This window comes from Stenella coeruleoalba (genome assembly GCF_951394435.1).
Source record: "Stenella coeruleoalba genome assembly, contig: scaffold_217, whole genome shotgun sequence".
In the NCBI taxonomy this organism is placed as follows: domain Eukaryota; kingdom Metazoa; phylum Chordata; class Mammalia; order Artiodactyla; family Delphinidae; genus Stenella; species Stenella coeruleoalba.
The window spans coordinates 437,015-461,585 of NW_027646287.1; the positions used below are offsets into that span (position 1 = coordinate 437,015).

Here is a 24,571-nt window from a genome sequence, read left to right on the forward strand (position 1 = left end):
ATATACGCCCTTTTTGGCCAAGTGCATCATACGCCCTTTTTGGCCAAGTGCATCATTGTGGACGTTCTGCCTCTTTTCCTATGCTTTCAATGCAATTCCAGTCTACCTCCTGAAATCGGTTTCCTGCAATTCTGCCCCGCTTTCAAGTCCTCTTGGCAGCTTTACTTCAGTTTATTTTTGGACGATAGCTGTCATTTATAACTCTGCAGGTTTGTGAATTACAGTGCCCCTGAGCTCCTTTCTTCAACTCGCTGTCTTGTGACCTGGCCGCAACACCGCAGGATGACTTCAGGCCCTAATCTAGTTCCGGCATGGCACGCTGAGCCTTTGGTTAATTCCTCTTCCTGGTGGGAAATGAGAGTTAAATTTGCCCGTCCAGACACCTCCAGCTAGTCTCTCATTTGTTCTCACTATTCCTGTTCATCTTCCGCAGAAATTGCAAACTGGGCCAAACAGGCGGTTAAAGGCGTTGACTCTTCAAGTGGGGAGAGTGTTAGGAAAGCGTCTGGAATGTTGCACCCGAGTACAAGGGGAGGAAAACTGAGACATATTTGAACACGTCTCCTGTTCACATGGTTGATCATACTCTGGGTTCCACATGCATGTTTTAGCTGAAGGAAGAATACCTTAAACCTGCAGATTTGAGACCCGTGGAATGGGTACCATGCAATATGACTTCAAAGGGTCTTCATTTGCTCACCGAACCTCTCCTAACTATCACTGCTGCGTTTATGCCCCTGTACACACGCTTGATTCTCTTTTGGAGACATAGCAATCCATAGGTTTTAAGATACTTACTAGTCAGGTACATTCTTAGGCGTTTAATATGGGGTGTTGAGTCCATTTCGTTGAGCAAGGAGTAGCTCTTGTCTATTCCATATTTGGCTTAAGGAACTTTATCTGTGCTCATTTCAATCTCTGGTTTTATGCAGCACCCCAACTCACCTTTCCCCTTAAGCAAGCATAAGTTGGTTTTCTAAATTTGAGACCCTGTTCTGTTCTGTAACTGAGTTCCTGTGTAGCCAAGTTTACATTCCGTGTATTACTGATATCTTATGATGTTTCTTTCTCTGTGTGACTTATTTCAGTTAGAATCGTCATACCTGAATCCACTCATTGTGCTGCTAAGGGCCTGATGACATAGATTTCATTGCTGAGTGATATTGCTTTGTAAGTAAATACCACAACTTCTTTATCCATTTTTCACTTTCTGCGATGTTGAACTTGTACTGTAAACGAGGTTCTTGTAAACAGAGTCGTCCCAAACTTTGGGGTGGCTGTGTCTTTTTGATTTTCATTTCCCTAAGCTATAGGACCATAAGTGGAAGTGCCCTAGGCTCTGTTGCTTTGTTTTTTCGATGTTTCAGGAAACACCATACACTTCTCCCGAGTGGCTGTTGGCAATTTACATCCCGCCCATCAGCATAACAAGGCTCCCAGTTCTCCATGGTCTGTCCTGCTTTTCTGGATTTTACACATTTTTCAGATGGCCCCTTTGACCAGGGGGAAGTGAGACTTCATTGTAGTGCAGATTTCCTTTGCAAGCTTGCTTGGTTGGCCAAAAAGGGCGTATGCGTTTTTTCCTGAATATATTCAGGAAAAAACGCATACGCCCTTTTTGGCCAAGTGCATCATTGTGGACGCTCTGCCTCTTTTCCTATGCTTGAAATGCAATTCCAGTCTACCTCCTGAAATCGGTTTCCTGCAATTCTGCCCCGCTTTCAAGTCCTCTTGGCAGCCTTACTTCAGTCTATTTTTGGACGATAGCTGTCATTTATAACTCTGCAGGTTTGTGAATTACAGTGCCCCTGAGCTCCTTTCTTCAACTCGCTTTCTTGTGACCTGGCCGCAACACCGCAGGATGGCTTCAGGCCCTAATCTGGTTCTGGCATGGCACGCTGAGCCTTTGGTTAATTCCTCTTCCTGGTAGGAAATGAGAGTTAAATTTGCCCGTCCAGACACCTCCAGCTAGTCTCCATTGGTTCTCGCTATTCCTGTTCATCTTCCGCAGAAATTGCAAACTGGGCCAAACAGGAGGTTAAAGGCGCTGACTCTCCAAGTGGGGAGAGTGTTAGTAAAGCGTCTGGAATGTTGCACCCGAGTACCAGGGGAGGAAAACTGAGATATATTTGAACACGTCTCCCGTTCACATGGTTGATCATACTCTGGGTTCCACATGCATGTTTTAGCTGAAAGAAGAATACCATAAACCTGGAGAGTTGAGACCCGTGTAATGGGTACCATGCAATATGACTTCAAAGGTCTTCATTTGCTCACCGAACCTCTCCAATCCTATCACTGCTGCGTTTATGCCCCTGTACACATGCTTGATTCTCTTTTGGAGACATAGCCATCCATAGGTTTTACGATACTTACTAGTCAGGTACATTCTTAGGCGTTTAATATGCGGTGTTGAGTCCATTTCGTTGAGCAAGGAGTAGCTCTTGTCTATTCCATATTTGACTTAAGGAACTTTATCTGTGCTCATTTCAATCTCTGGTTTTATGCAGCACCCCAACTCACCTTTCCCTTTAAGCAAGCATAAGTTGGTTTTCTAAATTTGAGACCCTGTTCTGTTCTGTAATTCAGTTCCTGTGTAGCCAAGTTTACATTCCGTGTATTACTGATATCTTATGATGTTTCTTTTTCTGTGTGACTTATTTCAGTTAGAATCATCATACCTGAATCCACTCATTGTGCTGCTAAGGGCCTGATGACACAGATTTCATTGCTGAGTGATATTGCTTTGTAAGTAAATACCACAACTTCTTTATCCATTTTTCACTTTCTGCGATGTTGAACTTGTACTGGAAACGAGGTTCTTGTAAACAGAGGCGTCCCAAACTTTGGGGTGGCTGTGTCTTTTTGATTTTAATTTCCCTAAGCTATAGGACCATAAGTGGAAGTGCCCTAGGCTGTGTTGCTTTGTTTTTTAGATGTTTCAGGAAACACCATACACTTCCCCCGAGTGGTTGTTGGCAATTTACATCCCGCCCTTCAGCATAACAACGCTCCCAGTTCTCCATGGCCTGTCCTGCCTTTCTGGATTTTACACTTTTTTCAGATGGCCCTTTTGACCGGGGTAAGTGAGACTTCATTGTAGTGCACATTTCCTTTGCAAGCTTGCTTGGTTGGCCAAAAAGGGCGTATGCGTTTTTTCCTGAATATATTCAGGAAAAAATGCATACGCCCTTTTTGGCCAAGTGCATCATTGTGGACGTTCTGCCTCTTTTCCTATGCTTTCAATGCAATTCCAGTCTACCTCCTGAAATCGGTTTCCTGCAATTCTGCCCCGCTTTCAAGTCCTCTTGGCAGCCTTACTTCAGTCTATTTTTGGACGATAGCTGTCATTTATAACTCTGCAGGTTTGTGAATTACAGTGCCCCTGAGCTCCTTTCTTGAACTCGCTTTCTTGTGACCTGGCCGCAACACCGCAGGATGGCTTCAGGCCCTAATCTGGTTCCGGCACGACACACTGAGCCTTTGGTTATTTCTTCTTCCTGGTGGGAAATGAGAGTTAAATTTGCCCGTCCAGACACCTCCAGCTAGTCTCTCATTGGTTCTCGCTATTCCTGTTCATCTTCCGCAGAAATTGCAAACTGGGCCAAACAGGAGGTTAAAGGCGCTGACTCTCCAAGTGGGGAGAGTGTTAGTAAAGCGTCTGGAATGTTGCACCCGAGTACCAGGGGAGGAAAACTGAGACATATTTGAACACGTCTCCCGATCACATGGTTGATCGTACTCTAGGTTCCACATGCATGTTTTAGCTGAAGGAAGAATACCTTAAACCTCGGTAGTTGAAACCCGTGGAATGGGTACCATGCAATATGACTTCAAAGAGTCTTCATTTGCTCACCGAACCTCTCCAATCCTATCACTGCTGCGTTTATGCCCCTGTACACATGCTTGATTCTCTTTCGGAGACATAGCAATCCATAGGTTTTAAGATACTTACAAGTCAGGTACATTCTTAGGCGTTTAATATGCGGTGTTGAGTCCATTTCGTTGAGCAAGGAGTAGCTCTTGTCTATTCCATATTTGGCTTAAGGAACTTTATCTGTGCTCATTTCAATCTCTGGTTTTATGCAGCACCCCAACTCACCTTTCCCCTTAGGCAAGCATAAGTTGGTTTTCTAAATTTGAGACCCTGTTCTGTTCTGTAATTCAGTTCCTGTGTAGCCAAGTTTACATTCCGTGTATTACTGATATCTTATGATGTTTCTTTTTCTGTGTGACTTATTTCAGTTAGAATCATCATACCTGAATCCACTCATTGTGATGCTAAGGGCCTGATGACACAGATTTCATTGCTGAGTGATATTGCTTTGTAAGTAAATACCACAACTTCTTTATCCATTTTTCACTTTCTGCGATGTTGAACTTGTACTGTAAACGAGGTTCTTGTAAACAGAGCCGTTCCAAACTTTGGGGTGGCTGTGTCTTTTTGATTTTAATTTCCCTAAGCTATAGGACCATAAGTGGAAGTGCCCTAGGTTCTGTTGCTTTGTTTTTTAGATGTTTCAGGAAACACCATACACTTCTCCCGAGTGTCTGTTGGCAATTTTCATCCCGCCGATCAGCATAACAAGGCTCCCAGTTCTCCATGGCCTGTCCTGCCTTTCTGGATTTTACACTTTTTTCAGATGGCCCTTTTGACCGGGGGGAAGTGGGACTTCATTTTAGTGCAGATTTCCTTTGCAAGCTTGCTTGGTTGGCCAAAAAGGGCGTATGCGTTTTTTCCTGAATATATTCAGGAAAAAACGCATACGCCCTTTTTGGCCAAGTGCATCATTGTGGACGTTCTGCCTCTTTTCCTATGCTTTCAATGCAATTCCAGTCTACCTCCTGAAATCAGTTTCCTGCAATTCTGCCCCGCTTTCAAGTCCTCTTGGCAGCCTTACTTCAGTATATTTTTGGACGATAGCTGTCATTTATAACTCTGCAGATTTGTGAATTACACTACCCCTGAGCTCCTTTCTTCAACTCGCTTTCTTTTGAGCTGGCCGCAACACCACAGGATGGCTTCAGGCCCTAATCTGGTTCCGGCCCGGCATGCTGAGCCTTTGCTTAATTCCTCTTCCTGGTGGGAAATTAGAGTTAAATTTGCCCGTCCAGACACCTCCAGCTAGCCTCTCATTGGTTCTCGCTATTCCTGTACATCTTCCGCTGAAATTGCAAACTGGGCCAAACAGGAGGTTAAAGGGACTGACTCTCCAAGACGGGAGTGTGTTAGTAAAGCGTCTGGAATGTTGCACACGAGTACCAGGGGGGGAAAACTGAGACATATTTGAACACGTCTCCCGTTCACATGGTTGATCATACTCTGGGTTCCACATGCATGTTTTAGCTGAAGGATGAATACCTTAAACCTGGAGAGTTGAGACCCGTGTAATGGGTACCATGCAATATGACTTCAAAGGGTCTTCATTTGCTCACCGAACCTCTCCAATCCTATCACTGCTGCGTTTATGCCCCTGTACACACGCTTGATTTTCTTTTGGAGACATAGCAATCCATAGGTTTTAAGATACTTACTAGTCAGGTACATTCTTAGGCGTTTAATATGGGGTGTTGAGTCCATTTCGTTGAGCAAGGAGTAGCTCTTGTCTATTCCATATTTGGCTTAAGGAACTTTATCTGTGCTCATTTCAATCTCTGGTTTTATGCAGCACCCCAACTCACCTTCCCTGTTAAGCAATCATAAGTTGGTTTTCTAAACATGAGACACTGTTCTGTTTTGTAATTCAGTTCATGTGTAGCCAAGTTCACATTCTGTGCATTAGTGACACCTTATGATGTTTCTTTTCTGTGTGACTTATTTCAGTTAGAATCATCATAGCTGAATCCACTCATTATGCTGCTACGGGCCTGATGACATAGATTTCATTGCTTAGTGATATTGCATTGTACGTAAGTACCACAAGTTCTTTATCCATTTTTCACTTTCTGCGATATTGAACTTGTACGGTAAACGAGGTTCTTGTAAACAGAGCCGTCCCAAACTTTGGGGTGGCTGTGTCTTTTTGATTTTAATTTCCCTAAGCTATAGGACCATAAGTGGAAGTGCCCTAGGCTCTGTTGCTTTGTTTTTTAGATGTTTCAGGAAACACCATACACTTTTCCAGAGTGTCTGTTGGCAATTTACATCCCGCCCATCAGCATAAGAAGGCTCCCAGTTCTCCATGGCCTGTCGTGCCTTTATGGATTTTACACTTTTTGCAGATGGCCCTTTTGACCAGGTGGAAGTGAGACTTCATTGTAGTGCAGATTTCCTTTGCAAGCTTGCTTGGTTGGCCAGAAAGTGCGTATGCGTTTTTTCCTGAATATATTCAGGAAAAAACACATACGCCCTTTTTGGCCAAGTGCATCATTGTCGAGTCTCTGACTCTCTTCATATGTTTTCAATGCAATTCCAGTCTACCTCCTGAAATCGGTTTCCTGCAGTTCTGCCTTGCTTTCAGTGCCTCTTCATAGCCTTACCTAAATATATTTTTTAAAAATAGTTGGCCTTTATAACTCTGCAGGTTTTTGAATTGCAGTGGCCCTTAGCTCCATTTTTTAGCTCTTATTTTTGTGGTCTTGCCCCATAACCACAGGATTCCTTGAAGCCCTATTTTTCTTCTGGGGCACCTTGCTGTGCCTTTGGTTAATTCTTCTTACTGATGTGATATTAGAGTGACATGTGCCCATTGAAACCGCTACAGCTAGTTTCTCACTGGTTCCCCCTATTCCCATTCATCCTCTGCACTAACTGCAGACTGTGCGATACCAGAACTTAAAGGCATTGACTCCATGTGGGGATGTTGTTAGTAAAGCGGCTGGAATGTCGATCCGGAGCCCCAGGAGAGGAAAAATGAGGTGCGTTTTAGAAACCTTTCCCGATCATATGGTATACCAGTCGCTGGGTTTCCCAAGCATGGTTCAGCTGTAGGAAGATTCCCTTCAACCTGGAGTGTTGGGACCCTTGGACTGAGTAGCATGAAGTATTGCATTAAACTTTCGGCAGTTGCTCACCAAAGCTCACCAATCCTGTCAGCCCCAAGTGTCCAGCCTTATGTCTTATCCAGCTGTGGGTTTATATGTGGTCAATCCAGGTTGCATCACAGCCCCTGAGCGAATTTTGTAAGAATTTTTCTCTCTTTCATTGTTTCAGCGTTTTGTTTTTAAAATTTATTTCTATAATGGGGTTTAGCTCATTTTCACTGCTGTGTTTGTGCCGCTCTGCACACACTTGATTCCCTTATGGAGATATATCAATACATGGGTTTTAAGATTCTTATTCCTCAGATATATTTCTCTGCGGTGTATAGGGTGTGTTGAGGCCAGTTCATTGAGCAAGGTGTAGATCTTGTCTAATACCTATTTGGTTTATTGAACGGTATCTGTGCTAATTTCAAACTCTGGTTTTATGCATCACCCCACCTCTCCTTTCCCCTTAAGCTGACATAAGTGTGTTTTCTAAATGTGAGACACTGTTCTGTTCTGTAATTCATTTCTTGTGCAGCCATATTTACCCTCCCTCTATAAGTGATATCTTATGATATGTTTCTTTTTCTGTTTGACTTATTTCAAGTAGTATTATCGGACCTAAATCCACTCTTTATCCTTCTACTAGCCTTATTACATTGATTTCATGGTGAAGAGATATTCCATTGTACATAAGTACCACATCTTCTTTATCCATTGTTCTCTTTCCTGGGATATTTAAGGTGTACTGAAGTTGAGGTTCTTGTAAACAGAGTAGCCCTAAACTGTGGTGTGCTTGTGTCTTGTTGATTTTTAGACTTCCCTAGATATACTCCCATGATTGGAAGAGTCCTATGCTCTGTAGCTCTGTTTTTTAGATGATTTAGGAACCACCATACACTTCTCCAGAGTGGCTCTCGGCAGTTCACACACTGCCCATCAGCGTATAAAGGCTCCCTGTTCTCCATGGCCTGTCCTGCATTTCTGGTTTTTACAATTTTTTAGGATGGCCCTTTTGACCGGTGGGAAGTGAGACTTCTTTGTTGTGCACATTTGCATTGCTTGCTTGCTTCGTTGCCCATAAAGTGCGTATGCGTTTTTTCCTGGATATAATCAGGAAAAAACGCATATGCCCTTTTGGGCCAACTGCATCATTGTCGAAATTCTGCCGCTTTTCATGTGCGTTAAAGACGAGTCCAATCTATCTCTTGAAATCTGTTTCTTGCAATTCTGTCTTGCATTCAGATCCTCTTCTTTGCCTTACCTCAACATATTTTTGGACGTTAGTTTTCATTTATAACTCTGCAGGTTTGTGAATTGCAGTGACCCTGAGCTCCATTTTTTAAGTTGCTCTTTTGTGAGCTGGCCTCAAACCCGCAGGATTGCTTCAGGCCCTATTTTGGCTCCGGCGAGGCAGGCTGAGCCTTTCTTTAATTCTTATTCTTAATGGGAAATTAGAGTGATATGTGCCCGTCCAAACCCCTACAACTCTTCTCTCATTGGTTCCCCCTCTTCCCGTTCATCCTCCTCACAATTTGCAAAATGTGTGGAACAGAAGTTTAAATGTGCTGATTCTCCAAGTGGGGAGATTCTAAGTAGCGTGGCTGGAATGGTGAGCAGGAGCACCAGGAGAGGATAAATGAGGTGCATTATAGACACATCTCCCGATCACATGGTGTACAGTCCTCTGGGTTTTCCATGCATGTTTTAGCTGTAGGAAGATCCCTTGAACCTGCAGATTTGGGACCCATTGAATGGGTACCAGGTAGTATTACTTTAAAGGGTGTGCATTTCCTCACCCAACCTCACATTTCTCTTAGCGCAAACAGTTTCCAGCCTTATGTCTCATCCTGCTGTGGGTCTAGATGTGTTCAATCCATGTTGCATCACCGTCCCTGAGGAAAAGTTGTAAGAGGTTTTCTCTGTCTCTCTGTCGTTTATTTTTTTCAATTTATTACTATATTGGTTACAGCTGATTTTCAAAGCTCTGTTTCTTGCTGCTGTACATCCACTTGATTCACGTACAGAGAGACATCAATAAATTCTTTTTCAGATTCTTACCAGTCGTATATATTCTTTTCCGGTGACTTGAGTGTGCTGAGTGCAGTTCTTTTAGCTACCGTGTAGGCCTTGTTGATTATCAGTTTGGTATTTGGAATGGTATCTTTGCTAATTTCAACCTCCTGGATGATGCCTCACCCCTCCCCACCTTTCCCGTTTAGCAGCCTTATGCGTGTTTTCTACATATTTGACTATGTTTTTGTTTTGTAATTTATTTCATGTGTAGCCATTTTGGATTCCACCTTTAAGTGATATCTTATGATATGTGTCTTTTTCTTTTTGAATTCTGTCACTTAGAATGATCATACGTAACTCCTCCGGAGTCGTTACAACTGGCCATATTTCATTGATTTCCAGGCTGAATAATATTCCACTCTACCTAAGTACCACATCTCTATCCATTTTTTCCCTCCAGAGACATTTAAGTTATATCCTAGTCGAGGATCTTTTAAACAGAGAGGGGGTAAACATTGGGGTGCCTGTGTCCTCTCGATTTTTGTTTTTCCCAAGATATACGCCCATGAGTGCAAGTGCCCTATGCTCTGTAGCTCATTTTTTAGATGCTTTAGTAAACACAATACACTTCTCCAGAATGGCCGTTGGCAATATACATTTCCACTATAAGTCTCACAGGGCTCCCTCTTCTTGTTGCCCTGTCCTGCATTTCTGTTGTTTACGCTTTATGAGGATGGCTCTTCTGACTGATGCGAAGTGATATCTTTTGTAGTATTGACTTCCAGTGCCCACCTGTTTGGTTGGCTAAAAAAGTGTATGCCCTTTTCTTGAATATATACAGAAAAGAACGCATACACCCTTTTTGGCCAACTGCAATGTTGGCAATGTTCAGCTCCTTTTCTTGTGCTTAATGGCGAGTCCTTTCTACCTCCTCAAATCCCTTTCCTGCCATTCTCCCTTGCTTACAAGTCCTTTTCTCTGACTTTCCTCAAGACATTTTTCAGTGATGGATATTTTCAACTCTGCAGTTTTGTGAATTTTACTGCCTCTGAGTTCCATTGTTCAACTCGTGTTTATGGGAACTGGCCACAAAGCAGCGGGATTTCCTCAAGCCCTATACTGTTTCCATGGGCAACCCTAGCCTTTGGTCAATTCGTCTTCCTGATTGGAAATTAGAGTGACATGTGCCTGTCTGAACACCTAGGACTTGTCTCTCATTGTTCCTCATCCTTCCGCTTCATCCTCTGGACAAATTCCAAACTGTACGCAACAGGATGTTGACAGTGCTGACATCTCCAAGTGGGGAGACTGTTAGTAAAGACGCTGGAGGGGTGAACCCGAGCACCAGGAGATGAGGAGATGAGATGCCTTTTCCAAACTCTTCCCGATCAGACGGTATACCATCCTCTGGGTGTGACAGACATGTTTTAGCAGTAGGAAGAGTCCCATTCATGTAAGGAGAACACCAGGGCTTTTTCAAAATCAGTGTCTCCCCGAAACCCAAACTGGGGAAGTTTTTAAGCTACGGCTACACATATGTTCATTAAGGGCCTTGGGAAGTAGGCAGAGTCCAAACTTTAGATGATTGAAGTCTTCAGGGTCAGAAGCACTCACCACCAGCTTCCCTTAGGCTACACTTTAACTGTCATTGATAGATGATGTCAATAAAAATATCTATTCTTTTTCAGATTATTTCCCCTTATAGGTTATTGCAAAATGTTGAGTGTAGTTCCCTGTGCTATACAGTAGTTCCTTGTTGATGATCTATTTTATACATAGCAGTGTGTATGTGTTCATTCCAAACTGTTAATTTATCCCTCCTCCCACCTTTCCCCTTTGGTAATAATAAATTATAAGATTTTATACTTCTCAGAAATGGGGGAGCTGAAAGAGAGGTATCATTTTCAATGGAAAAGCATTTAAAACAAGATTGAAGGTTTAACCAAGATTATTAGCTGTACATCCTTGGAAAGAAATCACTTCGTTTCTCTAATATTGACCTGACAAATAAGACAAACCTTTTCACTGAACTTGCTTATAAAAAGTGATGGAAATATCAAATGGAAGTGTTAAAAACATCTTATTTTACCCGAGCCTTATACACTGTTCTATGTTAACTACAGTTTGGCTCACACATCTGTTCATTGAGGTTACAATAGTCTCAATTTCTGTTACTGATCCTCCAGAGTGGACCCCAACAAGTGTCCCCCTGCCCAGTGTCATTGGGGCCAACAGATCGAGACTGAGTTTTGTTCACAAGCAAAGGAAACTTTATATTTTGATCAGAGAATGGAGAGGTGAGAGCATGCACTACCCCGTGGGCTGTGGGCTGGGCTGCTGTGTAGAGATCCTGTCAGAGTCAGTGGGAGGGAGGGAGGCGGCGGAGCTCTCGAGGGCCGGGTTGGCTGTAGCTCAGGCTCTATATCGTGGAGTCTGCACTGGGCCCCAGGAGCTGAGGTGTCGACCCAGCCATTCTGCACTAGGAAATCTGGTCTGAAGTGCCAGGTGTGGAACCTCTGCATGCGGGACCCTAGGAGCACGTGAAATTAGACAAAGCACAAAGGATAAAAAAGGTTAGACTTGACTTTATTGCCCAGATTCTATTTTTATCTCCCAGGGATTTTTAATGGGCTTTGCTGGGGACAAACCCCTCCTCTGCCTTTTGTCCCGTTCCTCATTCTTGGAGTGCTGAGGGTGCAGACCCTTCTTCTGTAACTGCTGAGTGCTGAGTTGGGAGCCCTCATACCCTGGGGCGAGGGTCAGAGCTTCTCCCCAGCAGCCTCCCGGTGACGTTGATTGTCCCCAGGACACCTGCCTCCCTGCTCGTCCACCTGAGCACCAGCATTGGAAGTGTTATAGATTCTAATGACCTTTAAGGGTCCAGGAAAGAGATGTGCAGAGACGCTGTGGGGGCCGGTTTCACCCCGCCCCACATTTGTTCGGCCACCTTAGGCTGACTGTCTCTGCCAGCCTAGATGCTCTGACCAGTAGTCTGCGCTTTCTTCAGTTAGGCCCCTGAATTAACGTACAAACAGCACCAGGTGTCAGAGCCCTGCCCGCTCAACTCCCAGACAGTCCAGGGTCAGTGGTGACCAAGGACCATGATGGCTACTGAGTCAACAGCCTTTTGAAGTAAACAGGAGTCCAACCGGTCTTATTGGCCACCATCATCACGGTGTCTGTCGGCTTTTCTATGGTGACAGTGTGGTATACTGTTCCCCCGCCAAGATTATTAGCTCCCCTCTGGGTGCAGTAAGTCCTGCAAGCAGTAGTCTACTCTTTTGGGACACACTCTTGTTGTTTTATGAGAGAAACTCCAGGTCAAGTGATGTTCACACGAGTCGTCATGGTGCCCTGTTGCCCCCGGTTATCTCTCTGGATGTTGGAGTTGGAGGGCCTCCTCACTTGAGGTCGGTGTGCCCACGGAGCGAACCCTGCAACTTCAGGGCCTGGTTGGTGGTTAGGATCACCACGTGGGGTCCTTTTCCCTTAGGAGGGAGGTGGCCTTTTGGGCTGCTGATTTCCAGGTTTTTAGATACCGCCAGTATCTTGGCCAGATGTGGCAGTGGGCCAAGCCCCTTAGTGACCGTAGTTTATCCTACCTGGATGGCATTCTTGCATTGTTCCATTTCAAGTGGTCCCAGTTTTTGCACTGATTCTCCAATGGCGATTCACCTTTCACCGGGAATGTAAAGGTCAAAGGGTTTAGCTAAATTAGGGAGTTCCAGGGCAAGGGTCTGAATTGACTGCTCTTTCCATTCTTGAAAGGCCACTTCTGGATTCTATTCAAAAGGATCATCATCTTTTCCTTTCAGTATTTCATATAGAGGCCCAGTTAGTAGACTGTAGTTAGGGATCCAGAAGCAGCAAACCCTGGCCTCCCCAGGAACCCCTAAGCTGTCTTCTAGTTTTAGAAAGGGGTAAGGCTGAAAATGGTTTCTTCCCTTTCCTGGGATGGGCTTCTCTGACCTTCTGTGAGAATGAAGCCCAGGCAGGTCACCGCAGTCTGTGATATTTGAGCTTTTTCTTGGACAACTTCTATCCTTTATTGGCTTGGTAGTTCAGAGGCCTCCTTAGTAGGGCTGGTGATCAGAATGTCGTCTGCATATTGAAGGAGGGTTTCCTTTTCCAGAGGTAGAACTTTTAGGTCTTTAGCTAAGCTTTCCCCAAAGATGGTGTGGGAATTTTTGCACCCTTGGGGCCAGACGGCCCGGAAGTATTGTTTTAGTTGTATGTTGAGTCCTGCCACTCACAAGCCAAAATTTCTTGTGACTCTGGGTCTAATGGAATACAAAAGAAGGCATCATTGAAGACTAATACAGAATACCATGTACTGGTGGTTGGTAGAATGACCAGCAGGGTGTAGGAATTAGGAGCAACTGGAGGTATATCCTCGGTGGCTTCACTGACCGTCCTGACATCCTTTACCAGGTCCCCAGCAGCCCATGGGGCTCTCGTGGTCAGACCAATCCCAGAATATGGAGCTCACCTGGGCAGGTACCCCACCCCCACCCCAGCCCACGGGGCTCTCGTGGTCAGGCCCCTCCCAGGATACAGAGCTACCCTTGCAGGTACCGTGGCAGGGCTGGGCACACAGGAACCGTGCACATAGCCCTCATTGCAGAGCACCCCCAGCTCACCTGTCGCTCAGAGCTGACACAGAGCACCTCAGAGCAGGACTTGAACTAACAAACAGCAGCTGCGACAGGTCTGTGACCCTGGGCATCACTCCGTGAGGCCTCCCTCCACCTGGTCTTCCAGAGACTTCCACTGCACCCGGGGCACCAGGCCTCTGTCTCCAACCACCACCCACCCCTCCTCTCCCTGACTCCTGGGTTCCTCTCATTAGGAGAGGGTTTTCTTGAAGTTGTCTCCCACTCATGGGCCAGATAAAATGATTAGAAAACAAGCCAAAGCTGCAGCCCCTTGTCTATCCTGACTCTCAGGAGCCCACACCTGTTCCTTGGACCTGGCCGGTTCAGCAAGTTCCATTTTCTGCAACTGTGAGCCCCTGAGGGGTGATGATTGGCTGACCTGGGCAGCCTTACCGTGCCGGCCAGCCCTCCCCAGGTGTGCCTGGGTTGAGATCAATATAAATACCACTCCAGGCAGCAAGAGCCCCTGCAGCCGTGCCTGACGCCATTTTCTCTGCCCTGTCAGCAGTCTCGGGGCTGGGCTGGTGGGAGGGAGTGAGAGGCCACGGCTTTGTGGGTGGCCCAGTGTGAGTGGGGCTCTGCTGGACTTTCTGCAGCAGTTGCCAGGCTGCCACCTGCTAAAGAAGAGGATGTGTCACCCATACCTGCTGCTGGAATTTCTCCCTGGGCAGAGGTGAGGAAGGAAAAAAGCAGTGGGGGCAGGGACAGGACGGGTATCTCAGGCAGGGAAATGGAAATCTTCCAGAAGAGCACCCAGGGCCAGGACCATCCTGGCTGGCCTGCAGGCACCAAGTCGGCCGGCATGCTGTCACTCGTGTGGCTCTATGGCCCTTCCTCTAGGCTTTCAAGTCCTTGTATATATTCAGGTGTTTTACCTGGGACGGGTGGGAATAGTTCAGCAGCAACTGGCCTGGGGCTCAGCTCACGTTTACTCACAGATGCCTCGGCACGGTGCCCCAGCTTTGCAATGAGGACGCTTGTTGCGTGGGGGCTGCTGGCTGAATGGGAGACGATTCCCCACCACTGACCAACTTCAGAATTGTTTACAACTGGAGCAAGTGCCCTGATACGGTTTTCCTCTGTGTAACTGGTGGGTTCTGTGTTTTTTTTCTCTTTTTCGTTTTTGGTTCAAGGTAGATTTTATTCCTCTTTTTTGTATTTACAGATATAAGCATGGAAATAATTTATTCATATAAATACATGTATGTGCAGGGAATAATTGTTTTTTCTGTTTTATTTTTTAAATTTTATTTCTTTTTAATTTTGAATTTTATTTTATATTTTTATACAGCAGGTTCTTATTGGTTATCTATTTTATACATATAAATGTATACATGCCAATCCCAGTCTCTCAACTCCTCCCACCACCACCCCCCAACAGCTTTCCCCCCCTTGTTGTCCATACGTTTGTTGTCTACATCTGTTGCTCTATTTATGCCTTGCAAAATGGTTAATCTGTACAGTTTTTCTAGGTTCCACATATATGCATGAATATACAAGATTTGTTTTTCTCTTTCTGACTTACTTCACTCTGTATGACAGTCTCTAGATCCATCGACGTCTCTACAAATGACCCAATTTCATTCCTTTTCATGGCTGAGTAATATTCCATTTTATATATGTACCACGGCTTTATGCATTCGTCTGTCTGTGGGCATTTAGGTTGCTTCCATTACCTCGATATTGTAAATAGTGATGCAATGAACATTGCGGTGAATGACTCTTTTTGATTTATGGTTTTGTCTGGGTATATGTCCAGTACTGGGATTGCTGTATCATATGGTAATTCTATTGTTAGTTTCTTAAGAAATTCCATATTGTTCTCCATAATGACTGTATCAATTTATATTCCCAACAATAGTGGAAGAGGGTTCCTTTTCTCCACACCCTTTCCAGCATTTTTTGTTTGTAGATTTTCAATGATGCCTATTCTACCAGGTGTGAGGTGATACCTCATTGTTGAATCCATTTCGTTGAGCAAGGGGTAGCCCTTGTCTATTACATATTTGGCTTATGGAAAGGTATCTGTGCTAATTTCAAACTCTGCTTTTATGCAGCACCCCAACTCACCTTCCCCCTTAAGCAGGCATAAGTTGGTTTTCTAAATTTGAGACCCTGTTCTGTTTTGTAATTCAGTTCATGTGTAGCCAAGTTCACATTCCGTGTATTAGTGATACCTTATGATGTTTCTTTTTCTGTGTGACTTATTTCACTTAGAATCATCGTGCCTCAATCCACTCATTATGCTGGTACGGGCCTGGTGACATAGATTTCATTGCTGAGTGGTATTCTGTTGTACATAAGTACTGCAACTTCTTTATCCATTATTTGCTCTCTGGGATATTTAACTTGTGCCGCAGAAGAGATTCCTGTAAAAAGAGCCGTCCTAAACTTTGGGGTGGCTGTGTCTTTTTGATTTTAATTTCCCTAAGCTATAGGACCATAAGTGGAAGTGCCCTAGGCTCTGTTGCTTTGTTTTTTAGATGTTTCAGGAAACACCATACACTTCTCCCTAGTCTCTTTTGGCAATTTACATCCCGCCCATCAGCATAACAAGGCTCCCAGTTCTCCATGGCCTGTCCTGCCTTTCTGGATTTTACACTTTTTTCTGATGGCCCTTTTGACCGGGGAGAAGTGAGACTTCATTGTAGTGCAGATTTCCTTTGCAAGGTGCTTGGTTGGCCAAAAAGGGCGTATGCGTTTTTTCCTGAATATATTCAGGAAAAAACGCATACGCCCTTTTTGGCCAAGTGCATCATTGTCGACGTTCTGCCTGTTTTCCTGTGTTTTAAATGCAATCCAATTCCGATTCCTCCTGAAATCGGTTTCCTGCAATTCTGCCCCGCATTCAAGTCCTCTTGGCAGCCCTACTTCAGTATATATTCGGACTATAGCTGTCTTTTATAAATCTGCAGGTTTGTGAATTACAGTGTCCCTGAGCTCCTTTCTTCAACTCGCTTTCTTGTGAGCTGGCCACACACCGCAGGATTGCTTCAGGCCCTAATCTGGTTCCGGCACGGCATGCTGAGCCTTTGGTTTATTCCTCTTCCCTGTGGGAAATGAGAGTTAAATTTGCCCGTCCAGACACCTCCAGCTAGTCTCTCATTGGTTCTCCCTGTTCCTGTTCATCTTCCGCAGAAATTGCAAACTGGGCCAAACAGGAGGTTAAAGGCACTCACTCTCCAAGTGAGGAGAGTGTTAGTAAAGCGTCTGGAATGTTGCACCCGAGTACCAGGGAACGAAAATTGAGACACATTTGAACACATTTCTCGATCATACGGTGGATCATACTCTGGGTTCCACATCCATGTTTTAGCTGAAGGAAGAATCCCTTAAACCTGGAGAGTTGAGATCCATGGAATGGGTACCATGCAATATGACTTCAAAGGGTCTGCATTTGCTCACCGAACCTCACCAATCTTATGAGCCCCAAGTGTCCAGCCTTATGTGTCACCCAGCTCTGGGTGTAGATATGGTAAATGCAGGTTGCATCAGAAGCCTTGAATGAATTACTTAAGTATTGCTCTCTATATCACTGTCATTGTGTTTTGTTTAAGAAATTTATTTTTAATATGGGATTTACCTGATTTTCACTGCTTTAATGCCGCTGTACACACTCTTGATTCTCTTACAGAGATATATAAATCCATAGCTTTTATGATTCTTACTAGTCAGGTATATTCCTAGGCGTTGAATATGGGGTGTTGAGTCCATTTCGTTGAGCAAGGAGTAGCTCTTGTCTATTCCATATTTGGCTTATAGAACTTTATCTGTGCTCATTTCAATCTCTGGTTTTATGCAGCACCCCAACTCACCTTTCCCCTTAAGCAAGCATAAGTTGGTTTTCTAAATTTGAGACCCTGTTCTGTTTTGGAATTCAGTTCCTGTGTAGCCAAGTTTACATTCCGTGTATTAGTGATATCTTATTATGTTTCTTTTTCTGTGTGACTTATATCAGTTAGATTCATCGTACTTAATCCACTCACTATGCTGCTACGGCCCTGATGACATAGATTTCATTGCTGAGTGATATTGCATTGTACGTAAGTACCACAACTTCTTTATCCATTTTTCACTTTCTGCGATATTGAACTTGTACCGTATATGACGTTCTTGTAAACAGAGCCATCCGAAACTTTGGGGTGGCTGTGTCTTTTTGACGTTAATTTCCCTAAACTATAGGACCATAAGTGGAAGTGCCCTAGGCTCTGTTGCTTTGTTTTTTAGATGTTTCAGGAAACACCATACACTTCTCCAGAGTGGCTGTTGGCAATGTACATCCCGCCATCAACATAAGAAGGCTCCCACTTCTCCATGGCCTGTCGTGCCTTTATGGATTTTACACTTTTTTCAGATGGCCCTTTTGACCAGGGGAAAGTGAGACTTCATTGTAGTGCAGATTTCCTTTGCAAGCTTGCTTGGTTGGCCAAAAAGGGCGTATGCGTTTTTTCCTGACTATATTCAGGAAAAAACACATACGCCATTTTTGGCCAAGTGCACCATTGTGGACGTTCTGCCTCTTTTCCTATGCTTGAAATGCAATTCCAGTCTACCTCCTGAAATCGGTTTCCTGCAATTCTGCCCCGCTTTCAAGTCCTCTTGGCAGACTTACTTCAGTATATTTTTGGTCGATAGCTGTCATTTATAACTCTGCAGGTTTGTGAATTACAGTGCTCCTGAGCTCCTTTCTTCAACTCGCTTTCTTTTGAGCTGGCCGCAACACCGAAGGATGGCTTCAGGCCCTAATCTGGTTCCGGCACGGCATGCAGAGCCTTTGGTTATTTCCTCTTCCTGGTGGGAAATGAGAGTTAAATTTGCCCGTCCAGACACCTCCAGCTAGTCTCTCATTGGTTCTCGCTATTCCTGTTCATCTTCCGCAGAAATTGCAAACTGGGCCAAACAGGAGGTTAAAGGCGCTGACTCTCCAAGTGGGGAGAGTGTTAGTAAAGCGTCTGGAATGTTGCACCCGAGTACCAGGGGAGAAGAACTGAGACATATTTGAACACCTCTCCCATTCACACGGTTGATCATACTCTGGGTTCCACATGCATGTTTTAGCTGAAGGAAGAATACCTTAAACCTGCAGAGTTGAGACCCGTGGAATGGGTACCATGCAATATGACTTCAAAGGGTCTTCATTTGCTTACCGAATCTCTCCAATCCTATCACTGCTGCGTTTACGCCCCTGTACACAGGCTTGATTCTCTTTTGGAGACATAGCAATCCATAGGTTTTAAGATACTTACTAGTCATGTACATTCTTAGGCGTTTAATATGGGGTGTTGAGTCCATTTCGTTGAGCAAGGAGTAGCTCTTGTCTATTCCATATTTGGCTTAAGGAACTTTATCTGTGCTCATTTCAATCTCTGGTTTTATGCAGCACCCCAACCCACCTTTCCCCTTAAGCAAGCATAAGTTGCTTTTCTAAATTTGAGACCCTGTTCTGTTTTGGAATTCAGTTCCTGTGTAGCCACGTTTACATTCTGTGTATTAGTGATATCTTATGATGTTACTTTTTCTGTGTGACTTATTTCAGTTAGAATCATCGTACCTGAATCCACTCATTATGCTGCTATGGGCCTGATGACATAGATTTCATTGCTGAGTGATACTGCATTGTACGTAAGTACCACAAGTTCTTTATCCATTTTTCACTTTCTGTGATATTGAACTTCTACGGTAAATGAGGTTCTTGTAAACAGAGGCGTCCCAAACTTTGGGGTGGCTGTGTGTTTTTGATTTTAATTTCCCTAAGGTATAGGACCATAAGTGGAAGTGCCCTAGGCTCTGTTGCTTTGTTTTTTCGATGTTTCAGGAAACACCATACACTTCTCCCGAGTGTCTGTTGGCAATTTACATCCCGCCCATCAGCATAACAAGGCTCCCAGTTCTCCATGGCCTGTCCTGCCTTTCTGGATTTTACACATTTTTCAGATGGCCCTTTTGACTGGGGGGAAGTGAGACTTCATTGTAGTGCAGATTTCCTTTGCAAGATTGCTTGGTTGGCAAAAAAGGGCGTATGCGTTTTTTCCTGAATATATTCAGGAAAAAACACATATGCACTTTTTGGCCAAGTGCATCATTGTGGACGTTCTGCCTCTTTTCCTATGCTTTCAATGCAATTCCAGTCTACCTCCTGAAATCGGTTTCCTGCAATTCTGCCCCGCTTTCAAGTCCTCTTGGCAGCCTTACTTCAGTATATTTTTGGACGATAGCTGTCATTTATAACTCTGCAGGTTTGTGAATTACAGTGCCCCTGAGCTCCTTTCTTCAACTCGCTTTCTTTTGAGCTGGCCGCAACACCGAAGGATGGCTTCAGGCCCTAATCTGGTTCCGGCACGGCACGCTGAGCCTTTGGTTATTTCCTCTTCCTGGTGGGAAATTAGAGTTAAATTTGCCCGTCCAGACACCTCCAGCTAGTCTCTCATTGGTTCTCCCTATTCCTGTTCATCTTCCGCAGAAATTGCAAACTGGGCCAAACAGGAGGTTAAAGCGCTGACTCTTCAAGTGGGGAGAGTGTTAGTAAAGCGTCTGGAATGTTGCACCCGAGTACCAGGGCAGAAGAACTGAGACATATTTGAACACCTCTCCCATTCACACGGTTGATCATACTCTGGGTTCCACATGCATGTTTTAGGTGAAGGAAGAATACCTTAAACCTGCAGAGTTGAGACCCGTGTAATGGGTACCATGCAATATGACTTCAAAGGGTCTTCATTTGCTCACCGAACCTCTCCAATCCTATCACTGCTGCGTTTATACCCCTGTACACGTGCTTGATTCTCTTTTGGAGACATAGCAATCTATAGGTTTTAAGATACTTACTAGTTAGGTACATTCTTAGGCGTTTAATATGGGGTGTTGAGTCCATTTCGTTGAGCAAGGAGTAGCTCTTGTCTATTCCATATTTGGCTTAAGGAATTTTATCTGTGCTCATTTCAATCTCTGGTTTTATGCAGCACCCCAACTCACCTTTCTCCTTAAGCAAGCATAAGTTGGTTTTCTAAATTTGAGACCCTGTTCTGTTTTGGAATTCAGTTCCTGTGTAGCCAAGTTTACATTCCATGTATTAGTGATATCTTATGATGTTTCTTTTTCTGTGTGACTTATTTCAGTTAGAATCATCGTACCTGAATCCACTCATTATGCTGCTATGGGCCTGGTGACAAAGATTTCATTGCTGAGTGATATTGCATTGTACGTAAGTACCACAAGTTCTTTATCCATTTTTCACTTTCTGTGATATTGAACTTGTACGGTAAACGAGGTTCTTGTAAACAGAGGCGTCCCAAACTTTGGGGTGGCTGTGTCTTTTTGATTTTAATTTCCCTAAGCTATAGGACCATAAGTGGAAGTGCCCTAGGCTCTGTTGCTTTGTTTTTTAGATGTTTCAGGAAACACCATACACTTCTTCCCCAGTGTCTGTTGGCAATTTACATCCCGCCCATCAGCATAACAAGGCTCCCAGTTCTCCATGGCCTGTCCTGCCTTTCTGGATTTTACACTTTTTTCAGATGGCCCTTTTGACCGGGGGGAAGTGAGACTTCATTGTAGTGCAGATTTCCTTTGCAAGTTTACTTGGTTGGCCAAAAAGGGCGTATGCGTTTTTTCCTGAATATATTCAGGAAAAAACGCATACGCCCTTTTTGGCCAAGTGCATCATTGTGGACGTTCTGCCTCTTTTCCTATGCTTTCAATGCAATTCCAGTCTACCTCCTGAAATCGGTTTCCTGCAATTCTGCCCCGCTTTCAAGTCCTCTTGGCAGCCTTACTTCAGTTTATTTTTGGACGATAGCTGTCATTTATAACTCTGCAGGTTTGTGAATTACAGTGCCCCTGAGCTCCTTTCTTCAACTCGCTGTCTTGTGACATGGCCGCAACACCGCAGGATGACTTCAGGCCCTAATCTAGTTCCGGCACGGCACGCTGAGCCTTTGGTTAATTCCTCTTCCTGGTGGGAAATGAGAGTTAAATTTGCCCGTCCAGACACCTCCAGCTAGTCTCTCATTTGTTCTCACTATTCCTGTTCATCTTCCGCAGAAATTGCAAACTGGGCCAAACAGGCGGTTAAAGGCGTTGACTCTTCAAGTGGGGAGAGTGTTAGGAAAGCGTCTGGAATGTTGCACCCGAGTACAAGGGGAGGAAAACTGAGACATATTTTAACACGTCTCCTGTTCACACGGTTGATCATACTCTGGGTTCCACATGCATGTTTTAGCTGAAGGAAGAATACCTTAAACCTGCAGATTTGAGACCCGTGGAATGGGTACCATGCAATATGACTTCAAAGGGTCTTCATTTGCTCACCGAACCTCTCCAATCCTATCACTGCTGCGTTTATGCCCCTGTACACACGCTTGATTCTCTTTTGGAGACATAACAATCCATAGGTTTTAAGATACTTACTAGTCAGGTACATTCTTAGGCGTTTAATATGGGGTGTTGAGTCCATTTCGTTGAGCAAGGAGTAGCTCTTGTCTATTCCATATTTGGCTTAAGGAACTTTATCTGTGCTCATTTCAATCTCTGGTTTTATGCAGCACCCCAACTCACCTTTCCCCTTAAGCAAGCATAAGTTGGTTTTCTAAATTTGAGACCCTGTTCTGTTCTGTAACTGAGTTCCTGTGTAGCCAAGTTTACATTCCGTGTATTACTGATATCTTATGATGTTTCTTTCTCTGTGTGACTTATTTCAGTTAGAATCGTCATACCTGAATCCACTCATTGTGCTGCTAAGGGCCTGATGACATAGATTTCATTGCTGAGTGATATTGCTTTGTAAGTAAATACCACAACTTCTTTATCCATTTTTCACTTTCTGCGATGTTGAACTTGTACTGTAAACGAGGTTCTTGTAAACAGAGTCGTCCCAAACTTTGGGGTGGCTGTGTCTTTTTGATTTTCATTTCCCTAAGCTATAGGACCATAAGTGGAAGTGCCCTAGGCTCTGTTGCTTTGTTTTTTAGATGTTTCAGGAAACACAATACACTTCTCCAGAGTGGCTGTTGGCAATTTACATCCCGCCCATCAGCATAACAAGGCTCCCAGTTCTCCATGGTCTGTCCTGCTTTTCTGGATTTTACACATTTTTCAGATGGCCCCTTTGACCGGGGGGAAGTGAGACTTCATTGTACTGCAGATTTCCTTTGCAAGCTTGCTTGGTTGGCCAAAAAGGGCGTATGCGTTTTTTCCTGAATATATTCAGGAAAAAACGCATACGCCCTTTTTGGCCAAGTGCATCATTGTGGACGTTCTGCCTCTTTTCCTATGCTTTCAATGCAATTCCAGTCTACCTCCTGAAATCGGTTTCCTGCAATTCTGCCCCGCTTTCAAGTCCTCTTGGCAGCCTTACTTCAGTCTATTTTTGGACGATAGCTGTCATTTATAACTCTGCAGGTTTGTGAATTACAATGCCCCTGAGCTCCTTTCTTCAACTCGCTTTCTTGTGACCTGGCTGCAACACCGCAGGATGGCTTCAGGCCCTAATCTGGTTCCGGCCCGGCATGCTGAGCCTTTGGTTAATTCCTCTTCCTGGTGGGAAATGAGAGTTAAATTTGCCCGTCCAGACACCTCCAGCTAGCCTCTCATTGGTTCTCGCTATTCCTGTTCATCTTCCGGAGAAATTGCAAACTGGGCCAAACAGGAATTTAAAGGGACTGACTCTCCAAGTCGGGAGAGTGTTAGTAAAGCGTCTGGAATGTTGCACCCGAGTACCAGGGGAGGAAAACTGAGACATATTTGAACACGTCTCCCGTTCACATGGTTGATCATACTCTGGGTTCCACATGCATGTTTTAGCTGAGGGAAGAATACCTTAAACCTGGAGAGTTGAGACCCGTGGAATGGGTACCATGCAATATGACTTCAAAGGGTCTTCATTTGCTCACCGCACCTCTCCAATCCTATCACTGCTGCGTTTATGCCCCTGTACACACGCTTGATTCTCTTTTGGAGACATAGCAATCCATAGGTTTTAAGATACTTACTAGTCAGGTACATTCTTAGGCGTTTAATATGGGGTTTTGAGTCCATTTCGTTGAGCAAGGAGTAGCTCTTGTCTATTCCATATTTGGCTTAAGGAACTTTATCTGTGCTCATTTCAATCTCTGGTTTTATGCAGCAACCCAACTCACCTTTCCCCTTAAGCAAGCATAAGGTGGTTTTCTAAATTTGAGACCCTGTTCTGTTTTGGAATGCAGTTCCTGTGTAGCCAAGTTTACATTCCGTGTATTACTGATATCTTATGATGTTTCTTTTTCTGTGTGACTTATTTCAGTTAGAATCATCATAACTGAATCCACTCATTGTGCTGCTAAGGGCCTGATGACACAGATTTCATTGCTGAGTGATATTGCTTTGTAAGTAAATACCACAAATTCTTTATCCATTTTTCACTTTCTGCGATGTTGAACTTGTACTGTAAACGAGGTTCTTGTAAACAGAGCCGTTCCAAACTTTGGGGTGGCTGTGTCTTTTTGATTTTAATTTCCCTAAGCTATAGGACCATAAGTGGAAGTGCCCTAGGTTCTGTTGCTTTGTTTTTTAGATGTTTCAGGAAACACCATACACTTCTCCCGAGTGGTTGTTGGCAATTTACATCCCGCCCATCAGCATAACAAGGCTCCCAGTTCTCCATGGCCTGTCCTGCCTTTCTGGATTTTACACTTTTTTCAGATGGCCCTTTTGACCGGGGGGAAGTGAGACTTCATTGTAGTGCAGATTTCCTTTGCAAGCTTGCTTGGTTGGCCAAAAAGGGCGTATGCGTTTTTTCCTGAATATATTCAGGAAAAAACGCATACGCCCTTTTTGGCCAAGTGCATCATTGTGGACGTTCTGCCTCTTTTCCTATGCTTTCAATGCAATTCCAGTGTACCTTCTGAAATCGGTTTCTTGCAATTCTGCCCCGCTTTCAAGTCCTCTTGGCAGCCTTACTT

At 44.3% G+C, this 24,571-nt stretch overlaps 1 long non-coding RNA gene across 3 annotated transcripts in view; it reads left to right on the forward strand.

The window, feature by feature from the left end:
- The window catches only part of LOC307181204, a 459,350-nt gene that overhangs the window by 400,999 nt on the left and 33,780 nt on the right, over positions 1-24,571 (forward strand). The window contains exon 5 of one of the 3 annotated variants that reach the window (XR_013826104.1): positions 1,089-1,148. The exons of the other annotated variants lie outside the window; for them this stretch is intronic. This is a non-coding gene — a long non-coding RNA (uncharacterized lncRNA). Of the gene's footprint in view, positions 1-1,088; positions 1,149-24,571 lie in introns of those variants that run through there. 3 annotated transcript variants of the gene reach the window in all.